Source organism: Pleuronectes platessa, chromosome 6 (genome assembly GCF_947347685.1).
Source record: "Pleuronectes platessa chromosome 6, fPlePla1.1, whole genome shotgun sequence".
NCBI classification, from domain to species: domain Eukaryota; kingdom Metazoa; phylum Chordata; class Actinopteri; order Pleuronectiformes; family Pleuronectidae; genus Pleuronectes; species Pleuronectes platessa.
In genome coordinates this window covers 19,350,762-19,374,253 of record NC_070631.1, presented here as the reverse complement: position 1 = coordinate 19,374,253, position 23,492 = coordinate 19,350,762, and the positions used below count along the sequence as shown (strand labels likewise).

Below are 23,492 nucleotides of genomic sequence, written 5' to 3'. Positions count from 1 at the left end.
AGATACTGTACAGATGTTACGCCAGGTTATGTTGAATCAGGTTACAGGGCAGATAACAAGTCACATGTCATAGTGCTGCTATGGCATATGGTTATGCTATAGCCAGGAGGAGTTGACCTGCATGGGATACATACTGTACATAATGCAGTATGTGATTGGTGTATAAAATGTGTTATGAAACGAGATTATTAGTGGATGGCACATAACATAATTGTAGATTTATGTATTTACAATGCAGGTTAAATGTCACATTTTACTCATCTAAAAAGCTGCATTTCAGTTTGTTGATGTCGATCAATGTATTGTGTTCTTGCATCATATCACTGAAACTGCTGTTTCAATGGTGGGAAAGCCACAAATGTCACACGCAGAATAAAGAATATTAATTTATTTTTTCTGCTTCTCATTTCTAAAGATGTTGGATAACATGACATGGATTGAAATGCAAAGGCTGCAGATCTTTGGAGGTTCGTTTCAGTTTGGTTGGATATGGTGTGTGTGTAGGTCCGGTCGCCATAGGCACCATCTGTCAGTCAGACGGTTTGTACGTCATTAACGGGAAACGGTGGCAATGTTGATAGTACCATACTACACACACAGCATCAAACACGCGCCTACATAGCCAGGCAAGCCCCTTTAACGCACGAGCACACACACGAACACACACACACATACAACATCCTCTCCTCGCCCATGCGGAACGAGTAGAGCGTATGAAAACGGTTTGTTTGTCCAAATGCATCAACATCTCAAACATGGAGCCCCAAAACGTCCCGTTTAATAAGGGACAGGCTCGAACTCGAACTCTGCAGCCTTAAAATGATGATCGAGAAAAACGAAGGCTGTCAAAGCAACACGCACACGCCTGAGCACGATACGAGCTGAGGGAGGGAGGGGGGGAATACTATTAGAGCACATGACAAAATCTCATCAGAGGGCAGAACAGCAGCAGTGTGACAACCATTGATGGGAAAACACCTGAACCTGCAGTGAGAAGACCTTCCTGTGAAACAAGCTCAGGCACAGCAGCATGGAGCGTGTCAGCACCACGGACAGCTCCTGCTTTTTAATGTCCGCATCTGTCCCAGCTTCTCTCGAGACAACACATGTCCGCTTACAGTGCACGGAAGCTGTGGAACAGTGTGGAACACCCTGTTAATCCCGGTAAAAAATCTGATCCCCTGCTTCTCCATCAAGCGTTTCCGTGTTTGGGATGTAGAGTACTACACTTCACCCAGCCCCCTTCACCCGAAGCACCTCCACCACCACCGCTGCTCCTACCTTGCCATCCCCATCCCGGGGCCTCCGACTCCCATCCCTCCGCCGGCAGCGGATCCGTTCACCGGCTTCATGTGCTGTCCCGTCCCCGGTCCCGCTGCGGGTCCGCCGGGCATCGCCGTCCCCATCATCCCGACGGCTCCCGGCTCGCCGCCCTCCATGCTCGCTTCGTTCCCCATCTCGGTCTCGGCTCGGGAGACGGGAGGGAGGCGGAGAAGGGTATCGGGTCAAATCGGCGGTGTTGTCCTTCACGTCACTATAATGTATATTTTTTGTACTGCGATCAAAAAGAATGAATGGATAAAAAGGGGGAGAGAAAACCGCGAGAGCGAACTCAACGGTGCTCCTCCATCACCGCCATCATCACCATCCTCCTCATCCTCGTCAGCCTCAGCACCAGCGGGGCTGCCTCCTCCTGACGTGGTGTCGGGAGCGCGCCGCGCGGCCATGGCGACGTTAGCGGGGAAATAAAAGCGTGAGATGCGCGAGAGAGGGACATTAGATTAGATTAGATCAAAGTTAAATGAGACCCGAGGGGAAGAAGTGGGTCACAGAAGCACGATTAGGATCCAAGGAGCTGCTGAATGAAGAGGAGGCTTCAATCTGACCTGCAGAGAGGAGCCTCGCAGGGAAACACTACACTGAAGACATCTCACATACATTCCTGAGGAAGTGATTCAGTTTTTAATCCCTGGAGATCACTCCTCCACTCAGGATTGACCACGATCACATTCGTTTCACCACCAAAAACGTCTCATCCCTGAATGTTGCAGTAAGGCTCAAAAATCATAAATCAACTGCAAGACAAACATATGATAAGTAAAATAACAATGCATCATGTTTGCATCTTATTTGCACTGAGTGAAATTTCAGAACTGCATGAAGACTTTATGTGTAAAATACTCCCATCTTCACACAATCTAGAAATTCTTGAAGTGCAGACGTGCGCAGCCTCAACCGCGGGGCCGCGCTTTGTGACTGTGTGGTGCTGAGAGAAGTGGACAGAGAGGGAGGGAGCCAGGCTGAGGGAGCGACAGTATAAATGCGCGCTCCCTCGAAGAAGCCTGGGCACGGGAGAGTGACGGGGACGCGCAGAGGAGGATACACTGCGCTGGAGCGTCACGTGTTACACACCTGCAGGTTTATTCAGGATTAATTCATGGCAAAATAAAAGCACTTGACACAGCAGCAAGGTGTTTACGCAAGGGCCCACATCTGGACAGCTGCTACGGGCGGTCAGGGAACTGCAAGGGTCAAGGGCCCTAAAACGAATAGGAGCTCCAGGGGAAATACATAAAAAGTTGTCTTAAAATGCTAACAACCTTCAATAATTTGAATGTGTCATGGAACAACTCAAATTTTTAAATGATTTATCAAATGTCAGATGATTTCAATTGCATTGTAAATCATATATTCCATTTTATGTGTACACAATAAATAATCTATATAAAGTTAGTAAATGTAGCTGAGCAAATATATGTTATATTTAAACAAGAACAATTAAAGGCAAATTTGGCCATGATATTTCAAATTGGTTCAATACTAATACTGTATAAAGAATATAAAAGTGACCACAATGATATCTATTTTTTGGCACATAGATTTAGGGTATTTTTCTAAACGGTTTGTATATTGTGAAAAGGCTGCATGCTGCAATAACTTAAACTTTAGAAATGGTGCATAAATGCTTTATGATTAGGAAAAGTGGGCAACTACTCCAAACGCCAGAGATTAATTACTGGTCTGTTTGTTTGTGGTCATTTGATTTATATAAAAAATATAACCTTCCTTGGTAATACGTATTTAATTAATCAATTCATTAACTGGTTTATGTTAACGAGTTGACAGTGCCATCTTAGTTAAGTGTTTAAACCCATTCATTCATCAGTAGAGCAAAATGTTACTACATGCTCTAGTGCTAAGCTGCTGTAAGTAAAAATTTGATTTTTAACTCAATATTTAACTCTTTTATTTCAGTTTATAAATAAACACAGTATAATTCAAACACAAAACATATAATTCATCATAGAAATAAAACATAACATAAAACCAACACTTGTATTATGTCATCATAATGTGAACTTATTTTCATCATGTCAAAACCTAAACATTTTGAACATCAAAATAAAACTTCTTTGTCCACAACTCTAGAACTCTGGTGGATTGTTAAGGGAACTGTGAAAGAGCAAAAGCAAATGGGGACCAGAAAAGGTCAAACAGCAAGATGAAAAGATAAATGTCCACCAACAACAGCCTCCAACTTGCAGAGAAATAATATTACTTTGAAAGATGAGGTTTCTTCAGTTGTCCTGACCAAGAGCTGCTGAACAGCTTTCTGTTCTTTTACATTACATTACATTACATGTCATTTAGCTGACGCTTTTGTCCAAAGCGACTTACAATTTTAGAACACTCAGCATTTATGAGGGGCTTTTAGGGGTTCAGTATCTTGCCAAGGACACTTAGGCATGCAGATGGGAAAGAGTGGGATTCTAACCAGTTCTGTAGGACTTACCTTTACGCTCTTAAATATTTTGTTTTCAAACCAGCCACTCCAACAGCACCTAAAGGATAAGCAGGATGCATGGATGGATGTTACCAAAACTGGCCATTATCATAAGCAGGAGCCAAAACCACAACCGTAGCAGCAGCCTGAACTAAACCACTTAAACACTAGCATCTAATAAACTGTTCAAAAAACATAATCAAAATTAAAAAAAAGAGGGATTGAGAAAAACACAGTGAGAAAAAGAGTATTAAATCTATTTTACACAACAATAATAACACTGCCGGTCAGATAACAGCCTCAGAACAGTGTCCCACGGCCTCGGGCCACTGGGAAAAGGTCCAGTCTCTGTTCCGGTGCCAAGTGTCTCCCTCTGAGGCCAGACTTTTTAGAGATGAAAAACCCTGCCAGCTAACCTCAGTGTCACATGTGTACTGTGCAGTATCTCTCTCAGCGTAAAGAGGAAAGAGACAAAGTGGTGCTGCAGCTGCAAAAATATTGATAGAAAAGCTATTGTCCTCTAAGCTTCTTTCAGCACATTTCACACTGTACACTATGTTTTCTCTTTTGGTCACACTTTAGATCAGTCCATGGCTAATGGAGCTAAAAATAGATGTGGTCATGTTCACGTTTCAAAAATCTCAAGTGATTGTGTTTCAACCTGATCAACAATAGAAAAGTATGCAGAAAAATACCAAATGATTGAAATCATTGAAATGTAACTTCCATGGGAATTAACATAAACAGCAGATCACGGTCAAGCAGAAGCACAATAGGGACATTCTCAGTGTTAACATATTATACGTCATTGTAAACACATAAGAGGCAGAAAAACATCTTTGTGAAACCTTGAAGGGAAACACTAGAGCTCAGAGAAATCAGAGTGAAGCAGCAAAACTGAGGGAATTAAATGTTACCAGAATGAATTAATCTGGCACTAAACAGTAATAACCCATATAAATTTTGCTGAGAAAAGTGTATTCACCAAGCTATCTCCCTATCCTGAGAATGAAGAGCTTTACGGAAACAGCTGAAACTGTGACGTCCTGTCATTTTAGTTTGTTAATTTCAGTCTTTGTGTTTTCTACTTCCTGTTTTATTTTGTAGCTTCACTTTCACTGTCTTGTTCCAGCTTCTCGGTGTCTCACTTCCTGTCTTTGATTGTCGTCCCCAATCCTCATGTGTTTCACCTGTGTGTAATTGCCCCTGCCTTCCTTCTTGTATTTAAGCCTCTGTGTTTCCCTTTGTCCTCTGTCGGTTTGTACTAGTTGTTTTCTCCCCACGTCGTGAGAATAGGTTTGTTTCTTCCAGCTGTCTCGACCAGCTTCCTCGTTCCTTGTTCTCTGTGCGCCTTGTCGCCAGTTACTTATGTTAGTGTTCCTGTTTTGTTTTTGTCTTGTTTAAACCTTTTTATTATATTAAATACCTTTTGTTTGATAACCTCTGCATCCTGGGTCCATCTCCCCCTTTAAACCGTAACAGAACAAACCGACCAAACTATGGACTCAGCAGAGGTTAGTTTTTTTAGTTTTCTTTTTTCAAACCCTTTTGAGGGAACCCGCCTGGCCCTGGGTGGACCCCACAGTCTGCAGTGGGGACACTCAAACCCTTTTGAGGGAACCCGCCTGGCCCTGGGTGGACCCCACAGCCTGCAGTGGGGACACTCAAACCCTTTTGAGGGAACCCGCCTGGCTCTGGGAGGACCCCGCAGCCTCCAGAAAGGTTCTGGTCTCGGGGGTAGACGGTGGAGGGGGGGCATCCACAGCAAAGGCCTCTCCCTCAAGCAGCATGCTCCGCGTCAGAGGCCCCCAGCTGATGTCTCTCGTTCACCGACGTCAGTGGTCCTCTCAGCAGCGACTGCTCCAGCACCTGCTCCAGTCGCTGCTCCGCGCCGGAGGCCCCCAGCTGATGTCTCTCTTTCTTCGACGTCAGTGGTCCTTCCAGCGGCGTCCGCTCCAGCACCTGCTTCGGTGCCAGCTCCGCACCCAGCTCCTGTGCCTGCTCCGCGCCGGAGGCTCTCGGCTGGCGTCCTCTGTGTTTCGGCGTCGGAGATCCTTGCGGTGCCAGCTCCGCACCCAGCTCCTGTGCCTGCTCCGCGCCGGAGGCTCTCGGCTGACGTCCGTGTTTCGGCGTCGGAGATCCTCGCGGTGCCAGCTCCGCACCCAGCTCCCGTGCCTGCTCCGCGCCGGAGGCTCTCGGCTGACGTCCTCCGTGTTTCGGCGTCGGAGATCCTCGCGGTGCCAGCTCCGCACCCAGCTCCCGTGCCTGCTCCGCGCCGGAGGCTCTCGGCTGACGTCCTCTGTGTTTCGGCGTCGGAGATCCTCGCGGTGCCAGCTCCGCACCCAGCCCCGCTCCCTGCTCCCGTGCCTGCTCCGCGCCGGAGGCTCTCGGCTGACGTCCTCCGTGTTTCGGCGTCGGAGATCCTCGCGGTGCCAGCTCTGCACCCAGCCCCGGTCCCTGCTCCCGTGCCTGCTCCGCGCCGGAGGCTCTCGGCTGACGTCCTCTGTGTTTCGGCGTCGGAGATCCTCGCGGTGCCAGCTCTGCACCCAGCTCCGGTCCCTGCTCCCGTGCCTGCTCCGCGCCGGAGGCTCTCGGCTGACGTCCTCTGTGTTTCGGCGTCGGAGATCCTCGCGGTGCCAGCTCTGCACCCAGCCCCGGTCCCTGCTCCCGTGCCTGCTCCGCGCCGGAGGCTCTCGGCTGACGTCCCCTGTCTTTCGGCGTCGGAGATCCTCGCGGTGCCAGCTCCGCACCAAGCTCCAGTCCCTGCTCCAGTGCCTGCTCTGCACCCAGTTCCTGTCCCTGCTCCAGTGCCTGCTCTGCACCCAGTTCCTGTCCCTGCTCCCGTGCCTGCTCCGCGCCGGAGGCTCTCGGCTGACGTCCTCTGTGTTTCGGCGTCGGAGATCCTCCCGGTGCCATATCCAGTTCTTGCCCCACGCCCAGGGTTGAGGCCGGAGCTCTTGCCCTCAGCCCCTGACTGGTCTTCGGTCCACCTGCCCGTGCAGCCCCCGTGCTGGGCTCCGGACCGCCCTTCCGAGCCTCCAAACTCTGTCCCTGAGTGGCCATGGCGCAGCCCTCCTGAGCCTCAGAACTCTGTCCCGGAGCGGCCAAGGCGCCGCCCTCCTGAGGAGCTCCCGTGCTTGGCTCCTGACCGGCCTCCAGGTCGTCCAGCAGAGCCCTTGAACTCTGTCCCTGGGCGGCCACGGCGCTGCCCCCACGAGCCTCAGAACTCTGCCCTTGTGCGGCCACGGCGCCGTCCTCCCGAGCCTCTGCGCTCAGCCCCGAAGCGGCCACGGAGCCGTCGGGTTGAGACTATGTACTTTGTCCCTGACCGGCCTCTGGGCCGTCCTCCTGAGGAGCCCCCGTGTTGCGTTCCTGTCCGGCCTCGGGGCCGTCCACCTGAGACATTATGCCAGGTTCCGAAGCGGCCACGGAGCCGTCGGTCCGAGAACCTGGGCACGTCCCGGAGTCCCTCCTCCGGTTCCCCCCTCCTCCCTCCCGATTCGGTGCTCGTTATGGACCGTCTGGAATCCGGTCCTTGAGGGGGGGGTACTGTGACGTCCTGTCATTTTAGTTTGTTAATTTCAGTCTTTGTGTTTTCTACTTCCTGTTTTATTTTGTAGCTTCACTTTCACTGTCTTGTTCCAGCTTCTCGGTGTCTCACTTCCTGTCTTTGATTGTCGTCCCCAATCCTCATGTGTTTCACCTGTGTGTAATTGCCCCTGCCTTCCTTCTTGTATTTAAGCCTCTGTGTTTCCCTTTGTCCTCTGTCGGTTTGTACTAGTTGTTTTCTCCCCACGTCGTGAGAATAGGTTTGTTTCTTCCAGCTGTCTCGACCAGCTTCCTCGTTCCTTGTTCTCTGTGCGCCTTGTCGCCAGTTACTTATGTTAGTGTTCCTGTTTTGTTTGTCTTGTTTAAACCTTTTTATTATATTAAATACCTTTTGTTTGATAACCTCTGCATCCTGGGTCCATCTCCCCCTTCAAACCGTAACAGAAACTATGTCTGTTATCTGATTTAAACACTTTTACTGTAGACGTCCATCATATAATGTACCAAATATCCAATATTCTGACTGAACACAAGCAACACGTTAAATCAGCACAAGTCATGATCTCTCTTTATCATCCTCATACACTTCTTTATCTTTTTAACTGGTGAAATAGTGTGGCAAGAAACAAACTAAATAGATAAATAAACAGAAAAGTGACGTAGAAGATAGATAAAATGTGCATCCATGTAGATAACATCAGTTATGATGATGAAGACAATGATATTTAAAAGTCAGTGGGTTGAATCACATTAGTGTTCATGTAGATAATGATAATTTGTCATCAAGGTCACTATATACAATATCATATGACATGTTATAGTGATAATGAATTTATAATGTAACTGTTATCTAACTGATACACATTTTATTATTATAAATTACCATGGTCATATTATCAATATATGAAAATGTTATCCTGTCATCAACGTTGTATCCAATATATACTGTATAATATTGCCATTATATATATTTCAGCAAGAAGTGAGGCCAGATCAGGCCACTTGAGAGTTAGGTTTTGAGACACGGCGGGGTCTTAGTGAAACGTCCAGGGCCACTTTTCATTCCTGGTCCATGTTTGACAAAGAGCTTCAGAGGACAGGTGAGCCTGGACGTTCAGCTCTGTTTGGACATCATGGAAATAATCAAAGCACAAAGGTCAACTCACTAAAGCTTCCGTGCTTTAAAATGCAGCTCACATATAAAAACATCTTCACTCTGACATTGTTTCTGCAAGTAGATGTTACTGTTCTTCTTTTGCATCGTTTATCTTATGTTTAGATACAGATTTTGAGATGTAATACATTCAAATCCAGTAAATCAATAGATTCCAGATAGATCGTTTTTTCCGGTGTATGCAATTTGGAAGAATTGAATCTTTAATGAAAAAAATGGGATAAAGATCACACCTGTCTGCAGAAGGAATGGACAGTGCCTCATCATAGCATCTTATTACACCGAGGAGGTTATTTTTTCATCTGCGCTTGTTTGGTCTTTCCGGACCCATACCACACCCTTCCACCAAGTTTCATCGAAGTCTGTCCAGTAGTTTTTGTGCAATGCTGCTAACTAACACACAAACAAATAAAAACCATGAACAAATAGCCTCCTTGGCAGAGGTAATGACCAAACTATAAAATAACCACCAACATCAGTCACTTCTACAGAAACAGATTGTAATGGCTGGAGTCCCAGTGGTCTATTTTCAATCTGCTATCATGAAGCGGCTGATGAATTGCGGAATCCAGCCTCCATTTTCCTGCCCCAGCAGAGGGACTCCTGGCCTCTCAGCAAACCTGGAGCACCGGGATCGATCTCTTTGACGGACTGACTCATTGACACTGGTGTGGGGGCGAATACTTAAGCAGATTAAAATGAGCAACATGCCAGCACTCCACTCCTCTCCGAGCAACGGGCCTAGGGAAACCACATTGGTCAGAATGGCTGATTGAATGACTGATAGGTCTCTCAGACTTCACTGCCTGAGTCCAGAGGTAGCAACAGAGGAGGTTGTCTACATCATTCCTACTTCATGTTCTGAGGTGTACGCCTTTCATTTGACATCCTCTCCTCTAACAATCATGCTTGTACAGTTTGGAAATCAATTTACAAAAATTTGAATAATTTAGTCTGCTTTTGTTTTAAGCTAAGTTATGTTATCATTGGGGGGATTCAGTCTTGAGTTTTTTATGCGTTTGACATTTAAAAAATTTGAAGACATTTTGGCGGTGGCTGTCAATGTCGTGTCTGCGTGGGTCCCATACTCTATCCTCTGTCAAATCAAGTCTCTATTGAGGCTGAAAATGCATCAGGATGTTAATATCATTCACGTCCATTCACATTTTGCACATCTCAGCTGATTCACTTGTTTTTCTTGAAAGGCAAAATCTGAAAATACGTTAGGGCTGAGATTATGGGAGGGTTATATTAAGTTAATGTTTTATCATCTTCTACATCTCATTCATCCTTTAATCAATTTCTCTCTTTCCATCACAAAGGATTCAGATGAGGAAGTCTTCTCTCATTCCCGCAGCAGAAAGTCAATCTGATGCAAAACTGTGACCGAAATGGTAATTTACATTTTTCAGACTAAAATTCATTAAAATCTATTAACCAGTGTCAGACATTTCTGATTGGTTTAGGTCTTAAAACTTGGATGACCGAAACCATTTTTTTCAAGTTTTTAATTGCTAGCCTTATGATGGTTAGGTTAGTTTCTGATAATAATCATGGTTTAGCCTTCTGACACTCAACTATCTATCATGTTGTTGTTAATTAGCTAAAGCTAAAGTTATTATGTGGTTGGTATTCTGGAATTTCCCCAGCTCATATTAATGGTTTGTCATAAACACTCTTCTGATGCTTTGACGTCACAGTCACATTTTTTCTTGCAACACTTGCGAGGATACGCAGCTGGAGATCAGTTGCAGTGTTAGAAGCAGATGTCTTTCTTTTATTGCAAAGGCATATGAAAAGAAAGGAAGACATTCTACTTCTCATTTTCTCTTTTCATCCAATCACAGCCTGACAAGCTTGCCTTGATTCAGCTGTCAGCTCAGTTCCACTATTACTGAGGTACCCACCACCACCCTTAACTCTGGAGACTATAGGTCATCTCTCTTTTAAACGTCCAATCAGAAGCCTTCATTAGACGTCCTGTCTTCGTCCTCCATTCCTCTTCACCACCTGTCTCCAGGGGAAGTCTCCATCATTCCAAAGCACCTTATTCATAAGGTTGCTCTCTGTCTCACATCACAATAAATGTAATTTCATACTGATCCACTCATTTTGTTTCTCTGTAAGTCCTCCTCATTGAAATAACAGCCTATGTATCATGCTTTTAGAAACTCAACAACCATGAATCTCTAGAAGAGAACCTTGTTTATTTTGTGATTGCAGCAAAATTGCTGAAATCTCAGTTTCCGTCCACTGGACAAGTGGATTCAGTGTTTGTTGAGCATTCACACAACACATGCTGGCTTTTAAGATGAAGCTATAATAGACAAAGTCTGGCTGTTGCTTTGTTTACACTTCAGATCACCGTTGGGTGTCAATGAGTTGAAGGGAATGACAGAAAGAGCTTGTGGCTGTTTTTATTCTCCCCTTCCACAGTCTAAGAGAGAGTGAGCAAGACTGCAAATCACATCCATTCAGAGTGGAAAAACTACACTTCTATAATGCAGAGGGCAATTATTTACTGCAGTGGTAAATCTTACAGCACCTCAGGAAGAGAAGCTGCTCTCATTTATTTCCCTCCTTTCATTAATTCTCTTTTTTCTCAGTTTGCCCTGTGGAAGCCATGGCGGAAAGAATCAAGCAGCTCCCGGAAATCTGAATGAAACTTGGCACATAAAATAAATAATTAATTTAACTTGTAGCTATAGTCAAATGAGTTTATTATATTACTTATCATGATTGAGTTTGCGGCCTGCTACTCAGATGACTGAGTGCAACAGGAGAGACCAGTCATCAAGTTTTGACTTCATTTTTCTCAAACTATTTTAACACCTCATAAAAGAGTCCCCCCCCCCCCCCCCCCCCCCCCCCCCCCACCGCAGAGTTAATTAGTGTAATGTGCATGACGGGAAAGATGTGGTGCTTGTCAGCAGTCTCTTTGAGCCGTGTCCCAGCGTATCCTGCAGCAGAGTAGACAGAGGGAAGTCTGGGATGATAACAGTAAAGAAAAGGTGGGGATTAGTTTTGTTATTATGGGTTAATATTGCAGGATGATTTATCAAGGTTGGTTTGACACTCAACAAAGTTATCCACAACAATCCGGTATAGTAATCGTTACTTTCTTAAAGATACAGTTTGTAGAATTTAGTGACATGAAGTGGTGAGTGGTTGCATGTGGCAGCTGAACGCCCCTCAACTCACCCTCCACTCCCAAACATGAAAGAGAGCCTGTGGTAACCTTCAGTTTTCATAAAAACTCAAAAGGTGTTTATTTTGTCCAGTCTGGGCAACAACAAGAAACCTGGCGGCCTCCGTAGAGAGGTGGGCCCAGCTCCTTTCACCTTTAACAGCTCCCCAGTTAACCATTCAGGTGTCAGAGGAGCTTAAGAGTTTAAGATAAACATGGTTTCTGTCCCAAATCAATCATAAGTGATATTGTCAGACAGAGGCTTCCTTTCTGTCTAAGATAAAACAGTGGGTAAAGAAACAATTCTCTACTACTAAATGAGCTGTGTGTCCCCATTACAGTTTCATGTACATTTGCCAGCCATAACAGGGGGCAGAGGACACATTATTAATGATAAATACTATGTAATAATAAGTAATAGAGGACGCTGTTTCAGTAACTTGAGTTTTAAATTCAGCAGCAGAGTGACATAATGTTTCATTAAACATAAAATATGCTCTCATGTATTTTTAACAATCTCTGTCACTGCTGTCCCTGTGCTGCTGCCTTATTGGGATTGGTATGACTGAGGGCCCAATGCAGGTTATGTCCATGTTTCTCCTATAGACCAGGGGCATAACAAGAAGTAAATTAATTAAGGGGTTCAGTGTCAGGACCACTAACCCTAACCCTGCAGACCGCTGAGCTGGGCATCGAACCATCAACTTCCTGTACCTCCTGAGTCACAGCCAACTAACATTTACATATTATCACAACCAACATACTTTGATCTTCATGTCATGTGCTAGATGTTGGATCTCCAGGCTGCAGAAGTAGATCAGACACTGCCTAGCTGTTTCTATTCGTAAGCTGAGTCCAATCACAATACAATCCTAACCAGAGAGAGAGCGAGAGAGAGAGATGTGAACAGATGGACCACAATTAAATAATGAAGCCTTCCAATGAACGAAGACAGGAATAGCAACGTTGAAGCAAAAGAGCAGAGAAAAAGACAGGAACTGTGTGAAAACCAAATGTAATACTACAGAGAAAAGTATTATTGTTAGAACAGAGAGAATCTGGTACGTCACTGTATCAACAGTGACAGACAGCAGAACAGCCTAATGGAACAGCAGGTTTATATTGCTGCTGATACTTGATACTTTACAGAACGCTAGGACACTGGAGGAGGGAGGATATCTTTTAATAATTCATAACAGTGGCAATAGAATGCATGATTCATGTGAATGCATATTGTGTTAACCCTAAGTCTGAAGTTACAGAGCTGTTTCAGAGAAAACGGATTCCACTTTGTTTTTATCTGTTTGCTGTTTATATTTGATTTGACATAAGGCCTCGCAACAAGACTCAGCTTTTACATAAAGCAGCATATGGCAGAGCTGATAAGTGAGCAGACACGTGATTTCCTCGCTGCTGCACGACACAAACGCACACACACACACACACACACACACACACACACAGTCGAGTCTCCATGACTTCAGATGACATTACATTGATTTATGTTGATATCCTAGAGACTCAACCTTGACCATAGTTTCCACCCTAAACCTCAACCTTAACCTAAAACTAACCTTAAAACATTTATGATTTACATTGTGGGGAATTGCTTCTTGTGTCCATTAGGTATACAGGTCTCCATAATTTGACAATGTACACAGATTTAGGTTCCCACAACATTGCTAACTCGTGGACCACACACACACACACTTGCACACGCAGGAAAGAGAAAAAAAAGAAGAAGCACCAACCTTGAAATACGTGAAAAATTCGTGTCAAACTCTTCTCACAGTGAACATTTTGAGTTTTTATGGCAGTAAAAAGCACAAGTGCTTATTAAATGTCTCAATTGTCACTTGATGTTGTTAGTTACAACATGTTTGACTAATTGTCCAATGTGACATGTTCACTCGAAAATCACACTGTACAGACTAATGCTGACTTCCTGACATTATCGTTAGAAATTGAGGTGGCTGTGAGATCTATACTGTAAATAAGTACACAATCTGCACCCCTTCTTTAGTTTGACCTAATTTCAAACTTCAGAAACAATACTATCAGGTGATGGTGAACTACGTGGAGAGTGGCTCCATCTAGTGTGCATGGGAAGTCAACACAGACTGTAGGGCGCTCATGAAAGTGAACAGGGTGTGCGTCTCGGCCTCTGTGTCTCCACATGTGATTACATTCAGCATATCGAGCTGGTGTCTGGTGACATAAACAATCTGTCCTGACTCTCCTGTTCATCCCACGTGATGTGAAGGCAGCACAGCGGCCATCACAATGTGTCCATTTGCATTTTTCAGGCCTGCTGCACATTTGGTAAGGTCTTGACCTTAATATGTTAAGTGCCTTGAGATAATGTATGATGTGATTTGGCGCTATACACATAAGATTGAGTTGAATTATACCTTAAATCCCTGTTCCTGTAATCTTCAGCGATGCAAGAAAACCTCCACCCAAAATTATGTTATGTCAAATCAGTTATGCTGATAGTTTAAGCAGTGTCTCAAAAAAATTGATCTACTGGTACACCAGTATGATCTCTTCTCTTTGGTCTAGGCTGGTGGTTTGGTTGTTTGTCTTGTTTGTTTGTATTTTTCTTTTAAATGATATGTCTTTTGTAAAGAGCCTCTTCGAAAGTTGCTGTACTGTAGATGCACTCTTCTCCACTCAAGTGATTAATTGATTAAGGACATTTAGATTTCATTAAATGTGTCATTAAACTAAAGTGTCATCGTTCATTATGTTAATTCAAGTAGCATAAAAAGTATTTAATCTAATGAATACAAATGAAGGCAGTCCGCTGATTGTGGCCTTCGACTTCCAAATTTAATTTATTACGAAGTTAATCATAATCACACTAAAATAAATAAAGCTGTACATCACTGGCTTTGCAGAAATACATTTGGAAAAGAATGATCATGAGAGTGAGAGTAAAAACGGAAATGTCAAATTTCACAAAGTTAAACTTTGTTGTGATCTGCATGGCGAATTCAGCTGCTATAGTAACAGACACATTTCAAATGAAAGATATGTATCAGATGGGCTAGAAAACTAAAAATAAAACTAAAAGAAAAAAAACAAATGTACATTTTGAAGTCCCCAGATGCAACTGCAGAACCTTGGGGTGCTTTTTCTTTTTAAACCTAGCCAAACATTACTGTCTCCATCGTTCCAGTTTTAAAATCCGGAGTCAAGCGCCAAAAATAACTGAAGCCATGCCAATGAGTTGAACATCTAGGCTCTGCGCCTGAGTGTGTATGAGAGATGTGTGGTGTGGTTGTTTTGCACAGAGCTGAAGTTGTTGGGCGTTTGGTTGGGGAGGGAGAGGAGGAACAGTCTGTTTAGAAGCATTTGCGGTGGACGATGGAGGGGCCGGACTCATCGTACTCCTGCTTGCTGATCCACATCTGCTGGAAGGTGGACAAGGAAGCCAGGATGGAGCCTCCGATCCAGACAGAGTATTTACGTCGTGGTGTTTTCTAACCCCAACTAAGAAAAAAAGTAATTTCAGAATATCTAGTTCATGTTAAAGGTGATTGAATCAAACAATGTTTGTTATCCAGGGGATTTTTAATGCGTTATAAATGTAGACAAGACTTTTGTGTGTGTTACTTTCCAATTCCAGTTGTGAGTTTGACAGTTATTCTAATCAACCTACATCGATCAAATAATGGATTACATGTGCAGTGTCAAACAGGTGGAGGTCATCTACGCCTCCAACACTGATTAATTTGCATAATCCCGTGTTATGCAAAGCACCATGCGCTATCTTCCAGTAGAGGGCGCTGTGTGATTTATAAAACGAGAAGCTGCAAAGCAGATCATGCAGGTTGTGTAAAAAATGCTACTGCATGTTCAGTCAGGCTAAAAAGATACAGCAATCCAACAGCTGGTTACAATGTTTAACTCAGTGTTAGGTCTATTAATGCATAAGATGCATCATAACATGTTTAATAAAACTGGTTGATAATGTGTTTCGCACAGATGGCCGCCCACTGTTATATTTCCGTGAATACAAGCCTCACTTTCAGTCTCGAGGTTTATATTTATCCTATCTATGTACAAAAGCATTTTAAAAGACAATATATCAATTTACAAATGTTCATTTAAGTTGGGGTTTGAATTTGTATTAGAAAACATAGCACAACCCCATCAGGCCGCAGTTTAAAATACTTATATTACATTTGAAATGTGACTGTTGAAAGCAGCTGTACCTCTGCCCCCTACAATGAGACACTAACCACTGGTATTTATCTTTGGCCCAAAGCAACAGAGGTAATAGTAATACTCTGCGTATGCACTTTCCAAGGCCAAGTAGTTTATCTACAAAACATTTTACAGTTGGATTAACGACCAGATGAGTACATTGCATGATATAATATCACAAATGAATATAATATTGAAATGAAATATTTTTTATTTTAGACCCTCCTGTAGGAATGAATTCAGGCTGCGGATCTCACTGCCTTGTGTCACATTTGACTCCAAGGGCATGGCTTTTATTTCAGATTTGATCCAGAGATAATACACCCCCCCACACACAAACACACACAAACACAACACACACACACACACACACACACACACACACACACACACACATGTATTAAATTTGCTTGTATCTGCTGATGATTGTATGAGGGAAAAGTCATTTGGATGATGATTATGTACTGTAATGTTCATGAGCGGCTTTTTACCTGCGGGCTGCATCAAACAAGAAGTCAGTAATTTATTTAATCATTTTTGTTATTAATTCAAGTGGCTTTCTATCCACATTTTTTCCCATCTTATGCAGTTTTCACCCAGACTGAACTGGGACCAGTGAAAATTACAACTCTAAACGTTATCAGCTTCTCAGAAGCAAAGTATCCTGTTCCTGAAAGTTGTTACTGTAAAACAATTTTTCAGAGTAAAACGACAAAGTCAGTTGAGGACATGGCCTCTGGGTGTTTTAAAGCCAGAACACTAATGCAACTAATGTTACACAACAAAACAAGAATCCAAAACACATTGATATAATATCTCTGCATTGTGTAAGCACAGTGAGGATGAACACATGATTGATCTACCTCTGATTTGTGAACCGTTTAGCTGTTTGTCAAGTGTTTCCCTGCTCACAAAGAAGAGTTTCAAATCACAACCTTCACTTAGGAGAAAAGAATGACTTCAGAGAAATTATCATGTGACATTTATCGCAATAATTATTGATATTGACTGATATTATCACCCAGCTTCAAGGGATGGTTCACCCAAAAACGAATTATCTACTCGCCACTACACTGAAGGAGGGGTTGGCGATCTCTGGAGCCGCGTTCGTGCGTGGATCACAGAGGACGATTAGGTGTAAATTATGTTGTTGCGTGTCAAATTTGAATGTCAGGGCTTACGGACACTTGAATGACACCACAGGAGCAGTATGGAGGCATATTGTGTGTGTTTTTCTGTTGTTTTTCAATTACAGAAGATTGGCTGCAACATTGTTTACCGCTGAAACTCCAAAAGTGCTTTGTGGACTCAAACCCTTCATCGAACCCCCCATCCTCAAACTGTTGACCAGATAATGAGGGAATTTTCTTTTTTTTGGTGAACTATCCCGATAATTGTGGGTTATAAGTTCATTTAAGTTAAGATAAGATAAGATAAGTTCAAGAGGAAACTCTTGTGGCAGCTTGCTCAACGATTACAGTAACACAATATTCAATAGAACACATTGAATAAAACAATTGAGAATTATACAATAGTATGGTTTTCTCCAATAATAAATGAAAATAAGAGTACAAAGTGTAATTTAAGTTAAATAAAACATGTTATTGAACACAGTATGTCTGATAGGAACTCTCGGTGTTTTCTCTGGCGGCTTCAGTGCCACAGTTTGAGCATGTTCGTGCACTTCCGGAACTTTCGTAATGGGGACCAGCCGGGAGCAGCAGAAGCGACCCTCCTCTTGATGAACGAGCGGCCGGTGTCTACTCCTCCTGCCGCCGCTCCTCCTCTGCTCCTCACTCCTCCAACAAGCCGCTGCTCGGTGCCTGGAGGAACCCGCAGAAAACACAAGGTGAGAGACGGCTCGGCTCGCTCACACGTGTTTTCTCTCTGTTTGCATCTTTGTGTTCTGCGTGTGTTTGCGGAGCGACAACCAGGCTCCAGACAATAGAGGAGCACGCTGCACCTCCGCTTCCTCCCGGACGCAGTGCTGCTGCTGCTGCCTCCTTCCGTGTTATGAAACCAGCCACCACGCTGCTGCTACCCCCCCAGCCCCCTGATTATAATTATTATTATCACCATCTTATTTATTTCTTCAAATCCCTCTCGCCCCCTCGGAAACAAGTCGCGACCACGACACCGGCGAGTTGACAGATCGGCCGGCGGAGCAGCTGCGATGAGCGGACACTCATTTGTGGCAGTGTTACCTAACAGCCATTTAGGCTGTGAGGGCAAACTAAAAAAGAATCGAGCTTATGTAAAGAGTTATGTAAATGTACAGCTTCACTCCAGGGCGGTGGGGATCCATCTGTGTGTAGCTGCAGAAGTTGAATGGGGGATATTCTCTGTCGAGGGGTTGAGCTCTAAGGTTAAAGAGCACCCGGCGAGTGGCTCCCAGTAGTGACTCCACCAGGTGACTCACCTTCAGGGACGCCCAGCAGTGGTGGTAGGAGCTGTAACCATCACAAAGGTTTGGGTCATGTAATGGGAAGCGATCAAGGACCTCAACACCGTGGTTCAAACATACTGGTTCTCCTGTGTGCTCTCACTTATTCGGTTGGTTAAGCGACCACTTAAATCAGTTTCAATCGAGACTGATATATTGTACATCAAGTTCCATGTTAAGGCCAATGTATGCTTCTGCGTTTTGACGGACACGGACAGATAGGACCGCCCTCTCCAACGTGGAACGCCCTCTGCGTGCCTCTCCGAGGCTCCTCGGAGAGCTTTTCGTGCCGTGCTCATTTTTCTAACTACACGTCGAAATGACGGACAGCCCACGGATAGCACTTGGCTGTGATTGGTCTGCTAACGCCAGCATTTCGGAATGGAAACTTCCTGTTCCATTCCCTACATCACAATAAACCAAAATCACAACTACGACTCTATGATTAATGTGACAAGTGTGTCCGGCTGACGGTGGCTGGTTAGAGCACTTACAGCATGTGTGTACGGTCACATACGGTTATAACGAACTTTGATAACGGGGGTAGCGGGCTAGCCACCATGCTAAATGCGGTGGGAACAGCGCAAAAAACCCGCTGACTTTAATCCCACGGCTCTCATGACACTGTTTCTCAAACACCGTCAGGTTAGAAGCAAACACTTGGTAGTAGTTAGTATCGGGTGTCCGTGCTGACTGTGTGTGGAAGCTGGGGGGAGCTAGCTGCCTCCGTGTAGCTTCAAGCTGTTGCAGCTGTTGAATTAGCAACGCAGTTTGGAAACAAGACCGGGGAACCGCTGCGCTAAGACACGATAACATAAATATTATGACTCGCTGGGTGTCACTTTATTCAGCAAAAACTGTCGCGTCATCAACATCCTTTTTCTGTTACCATCGTTCACTGTGTGTGAGGAGCCGGGAGGACGTAAATAAACCAGCGTGGACTTCTTCTATATACCTCATGAGGTAGGCTTGTCTAAGCTCGACTTCCGTCTCGCCATCTACTGTTCTGGCGGTGAATTGTTTTCACAACAAAAAGGCTCGTAGAACTATAAATCAAAAAGGGTCCGTCCGATCCGTCCGTCCGTCATTCCGAAACGGACTCGGAGAAGCATACTGAGGCCTTTAGAGCTTGAGGGCTTTCATACCTGAAAGACAAAGACCAGGGTTCGAGCCAAGGTTGGTTTGGATTTCACGCAGCAGTTTAAGGAGCAGACTAGAAGCAAATGTGACGTACACACCCCTTGTCGTTATCACCTACATGGGCAGCGTCTGCATCTGACACCAGCGTGTTGTCTGCTGGGGTCTTTCTCTTTGAAATGAGGAAGGGTTGAACCCGTTCTTATCATTTGCGTTGCTGCTGTAATATCACGTTTTACGTTATACTACTTAAGGTTTTACTTCTTTCACTTCAAGCGCAGTACTGGACAATAGTGTGCCAGATGAATGTCCTTGTCATTCTAACACAATTTCATCGCAAGAGAAGACTGCTCGCAATCCAGTGATACGCTTCTTTTTCTTCTTTTGTTTAATGTTGTCCCAACTTCCTGCAGTTGGTCCGAATGTCCCAGCTGTCCAAAACGTGTCTTCACGCTGCAAATGAACAGAACCATGGTTTGTTTGACCTGGACAGAGACCACCTCTTGTTGTGTACCTAATTTTGTTCTGTTGATCTGGGCAGTGGTCAGAGGCACCTTCACCTCTCTCACTGGTTCAGACGAAACTGAATGGTAGACATTCCGGACTTCGACTAAAAGAAGTGTTAGCTGTATATCACTGGCAAGATTGCAGGTCTACTTCCTCACTACGTTTTGATCTCATTCGTGGTGGGACAACTGTGTGCCTCAAGTGATTTCCTCCATTTCCCAGCATGCCTTTTGACAACCCTCGAGAGAAGTTGCATACGCTTGATGCAGGCAGTAGGACAGAGATACAGAGAGGTGATGAGCCGGAGAACAAGATGTCCCAGCTGGGAGTTGTGTCCTTTAATCAATACCTATTACCCAACATGCTCTGCAGCTGCAATGCATTCTGGTCAGGTGAAGTGAATGTTGTGCCTGAGTGGATTTACCTGTGTGTGTGCGCCTTAAGACATAAAACCCGTGCTGAATGATTTTGTAAGCAAGTTCGGTAAAAATAACTTCCAAAACAACAAATACATACATGTGGTACCCCAATACATTTTTTGCTACATTAGTTGAATATTTAACAGATTTTTGGTAATGGATATTGTAGCTCTCACTTGTGAAGTCGGGTGACTTTTTTTCGAATGTGGGGGGGCACTGAACGAGCATCTTGTTGAATGACCCTTGGCAGCAGGATCATGTTCTCATAGTCTGATTCTCAGGTTGTTCTGTCTGCTTCTGCTGTCAGTGTTGATTGAGAGACTTGGATCAGGTAACGAGCAAACGTCTTCCGCCAGACGCAACCTGAGCTCATGAGACCTTCCTGCTGTCTTCTTCTTTCTTTTCTTCTGCCAGAAAAACATTGTATGAAACAAAGCTTTTCTTCTGCTTGTTTGAGTGTGTGTCGTCTTTCATAAAGGTCAGTCTGTCTTTTAAAATCTAAACCCTGGCCACCACAGTTTTGTAATTGTATTTTTCAATGGACCCAGACACATGCAGACATTTCAGACATGCACTGAACTCTGGATAATCTCCTGCCGTTCTCCAGAGGGTCTGTATGTGAGAACGCAAATGTCCGAGTGAGAGGCTCTGGAGTTTCCACCGCGAGTCGTTGTTGCTGAAGTTTCTAACACAAGACAGACGAAAAAACGTAAAGAATATAAATATCGCAGGGAGAAAAAACTGTGCCATATAGAAGATGTGGACAAAAATGTCAAGAGAACTTTTGGTCATAAGAGCTGATGCCAGTGTCGATGTGTTGTAGACAAAAACATGTGATCGACGCTACGGGATATATACGTTACATCCTGCCTGCTGCACCACACCTCACCTGAACGCTTCGAAGAATTCTGTGTTGATGTGATCGAGTCCGAGCACAGAATCTCCTGCGGCGTTTTTCATGTGTGAAAGGCAAACTCCGGAGAAAGTTCAGACCCAATTCCCTAGAGTTAATGTCTGAAAATAGCTGTAGTGTTGGAAGTGGTGGAAGTTACAGTGCATGTTTGCTGGCTTTGACTGGACTAGATGCTTTGATCTGTGAAATCTTAGAGCTAATGCAAACACTGTTCAGAGAACATGTGTCTAATTTAGAGATTTACTCTAGGCTCCTACTTTAGATGATCTGGGTGCAAACTGCGAAATACAATGCAAAGTTGTCACATATCGTTATGTTGATGTAGTGTGTCAAATATATAAAACTCAGTGTGAAGGGAAATATGCAGCGGGTGTGTTACAAGCCATTTTATGTATTTCTATAAGTCAATTCTTCTTAATTACTCAAATACTAATCGAGGTTAGTAAGTTTGGTTTTATTTCTGTTATAACCCAGATTCTCTATATGATTTTAAAAGGATGATCTGGTGAAACTTCTTTGATTGTCTCTTCGGTGTCCCTCCCTTCATCTCTACATCACTCCTCCAGTCTGTTCCTGCTAATGAGCTCAGCGGGCGGCTGAGTACAGGAACAGAACCGCGACGGAGGGATGGAGGGGGGAGACTTCTGCTGGCCTGCTTGACATCTGTGCACATTAATGGCAGCTGAACATCACATAAGATTTAATGTTTTCATGAGATGGGAGGACCTGAATGTGCACAGCGGGAGCGCAAGGCTGGTTAAAGTCAGACAGACTGTGTGATTTGCACAAGTTCAAACTTTTAGTAAGCAGCATACAAACGAAGACTTGAGTGAAACAAATCTGGCTGTAAGATTTTTATTACTATTTGACTCAGATGTATTCAGGGGCCATTCAAAGCTTTATAAAAAGGAATAAATGAAGGTTATACCGATGACAAAACAGAGATGCAAGTACAGGTGAGATTCTGTCTCTCTTCCATGTACTGGCTGCAAACCTCATCTCTATCGCTTTAGCCAGTCAGTTCATAAAATAGAACCTAAATTTATGATGCTAAATTATCACAAGAGAAGTGATCGATCCTCATGTGCATAAAATTTACTGCTGCACAGTGCATACTTCCAGGACTCTTGAATTAGTGTCAAAACCCCTTAAATGTTTATAATTAAAGTTGACACAAATAATACCATCAGAAAAACGGTTCAGAAATTGGGACATTAACAAAAGGAAAAGGTCTATGAAAAACTTCCAGGTAACAAGCTAGTAGAGGGGGAAAAGACACTGTAATTGTAGCTGCGTAAATAACTTAACTAAATTATATTCAGAAGGATAAAAATCTGTTTTTATATTATATTGAAAAATATTAAACAAAAACAATTATATGTATATATGCACAATAGTCCTATATACAAAGCAGATAAATTAGATTATTATTAAAGATTCAATATGTAAGAGTGTTGACTGTACACTTGTGCTGGTGAGGCCTCCTACTCTGGCCAATGTATTATTTAAAGACAGTGAGTTGTTCAATGGGCAGTGTTTAATGTGTTGGTTGATGACATGTCTGCTTTGTGTGTATGCATATAGAGCACAGCCAGTATATGTATGGATGTGAACCATTTACTGCTATAGATAGCGTATGATCCAATTAAGTCTACCTGATTTTATCTCAGATCATGAGATTAAGTAGAGCATTTAGGTTGGGATAAATTTTCTGTGAACTGAATATTACATTAGGAGGTAAAGAAAAAAGAGGATGAGATAGAGATGAGGTAAAAATGCAGGTTAGAGCAGAGACTCCTACTGTTTCTTGAGCTTGAAAATCCTACACATGCAGGTGAGGGATAGGAGCAGCATCAGTGAGTGTTTGACCTCCTTTATAAAACAGAGAGGGGAGAGTGATGCATGCTGGGCAGAGCGGTTTGACTGAGCTCCACTGCTCCTATTCAGAGAAAACTGAAACATCACAGCAGGAGTTCAGATTCAGGTACAGATTTAGTAACACTTTCACTTGCTCTGATTATGGCCATAGACTTTGAATCACCGAAGAGAAGAGAAGGGGGGGGCCCTTTCTCTTCGGTGATTCAAAGTGTGAGAGGAGGAAGATGGAGCGACTGATACTCTGCCCCCTTTTTATTTTTCAGTCATTCTGTAAAACGACATAAAGGAA

The 23,492-nt window shown here is 43.8% G+C and overlaps 1 protein-coding gene across 1 annotated transcript in view; it reads left to right on the top strand.

Moving 5' to 3' along the window:
* Positions 1–17,614: 17,614 nt before the first annotated feature.
* The window catches only part of LOC128442667 (helicase ARIP4), a 66,438-nt gene continuing 60,560 nt past the window's right edge, over positions 17,615–23,492 (top strand). Inside the window, exon 1 of the mRNA XM_053425222.1 lies at positions 17,615–17,755. The gene's annotated coding sequence lies outside the window, so the exon portion shown is untranslated. The remainder of the gene's footprint in view (positions 17,756–23,492) is intronic.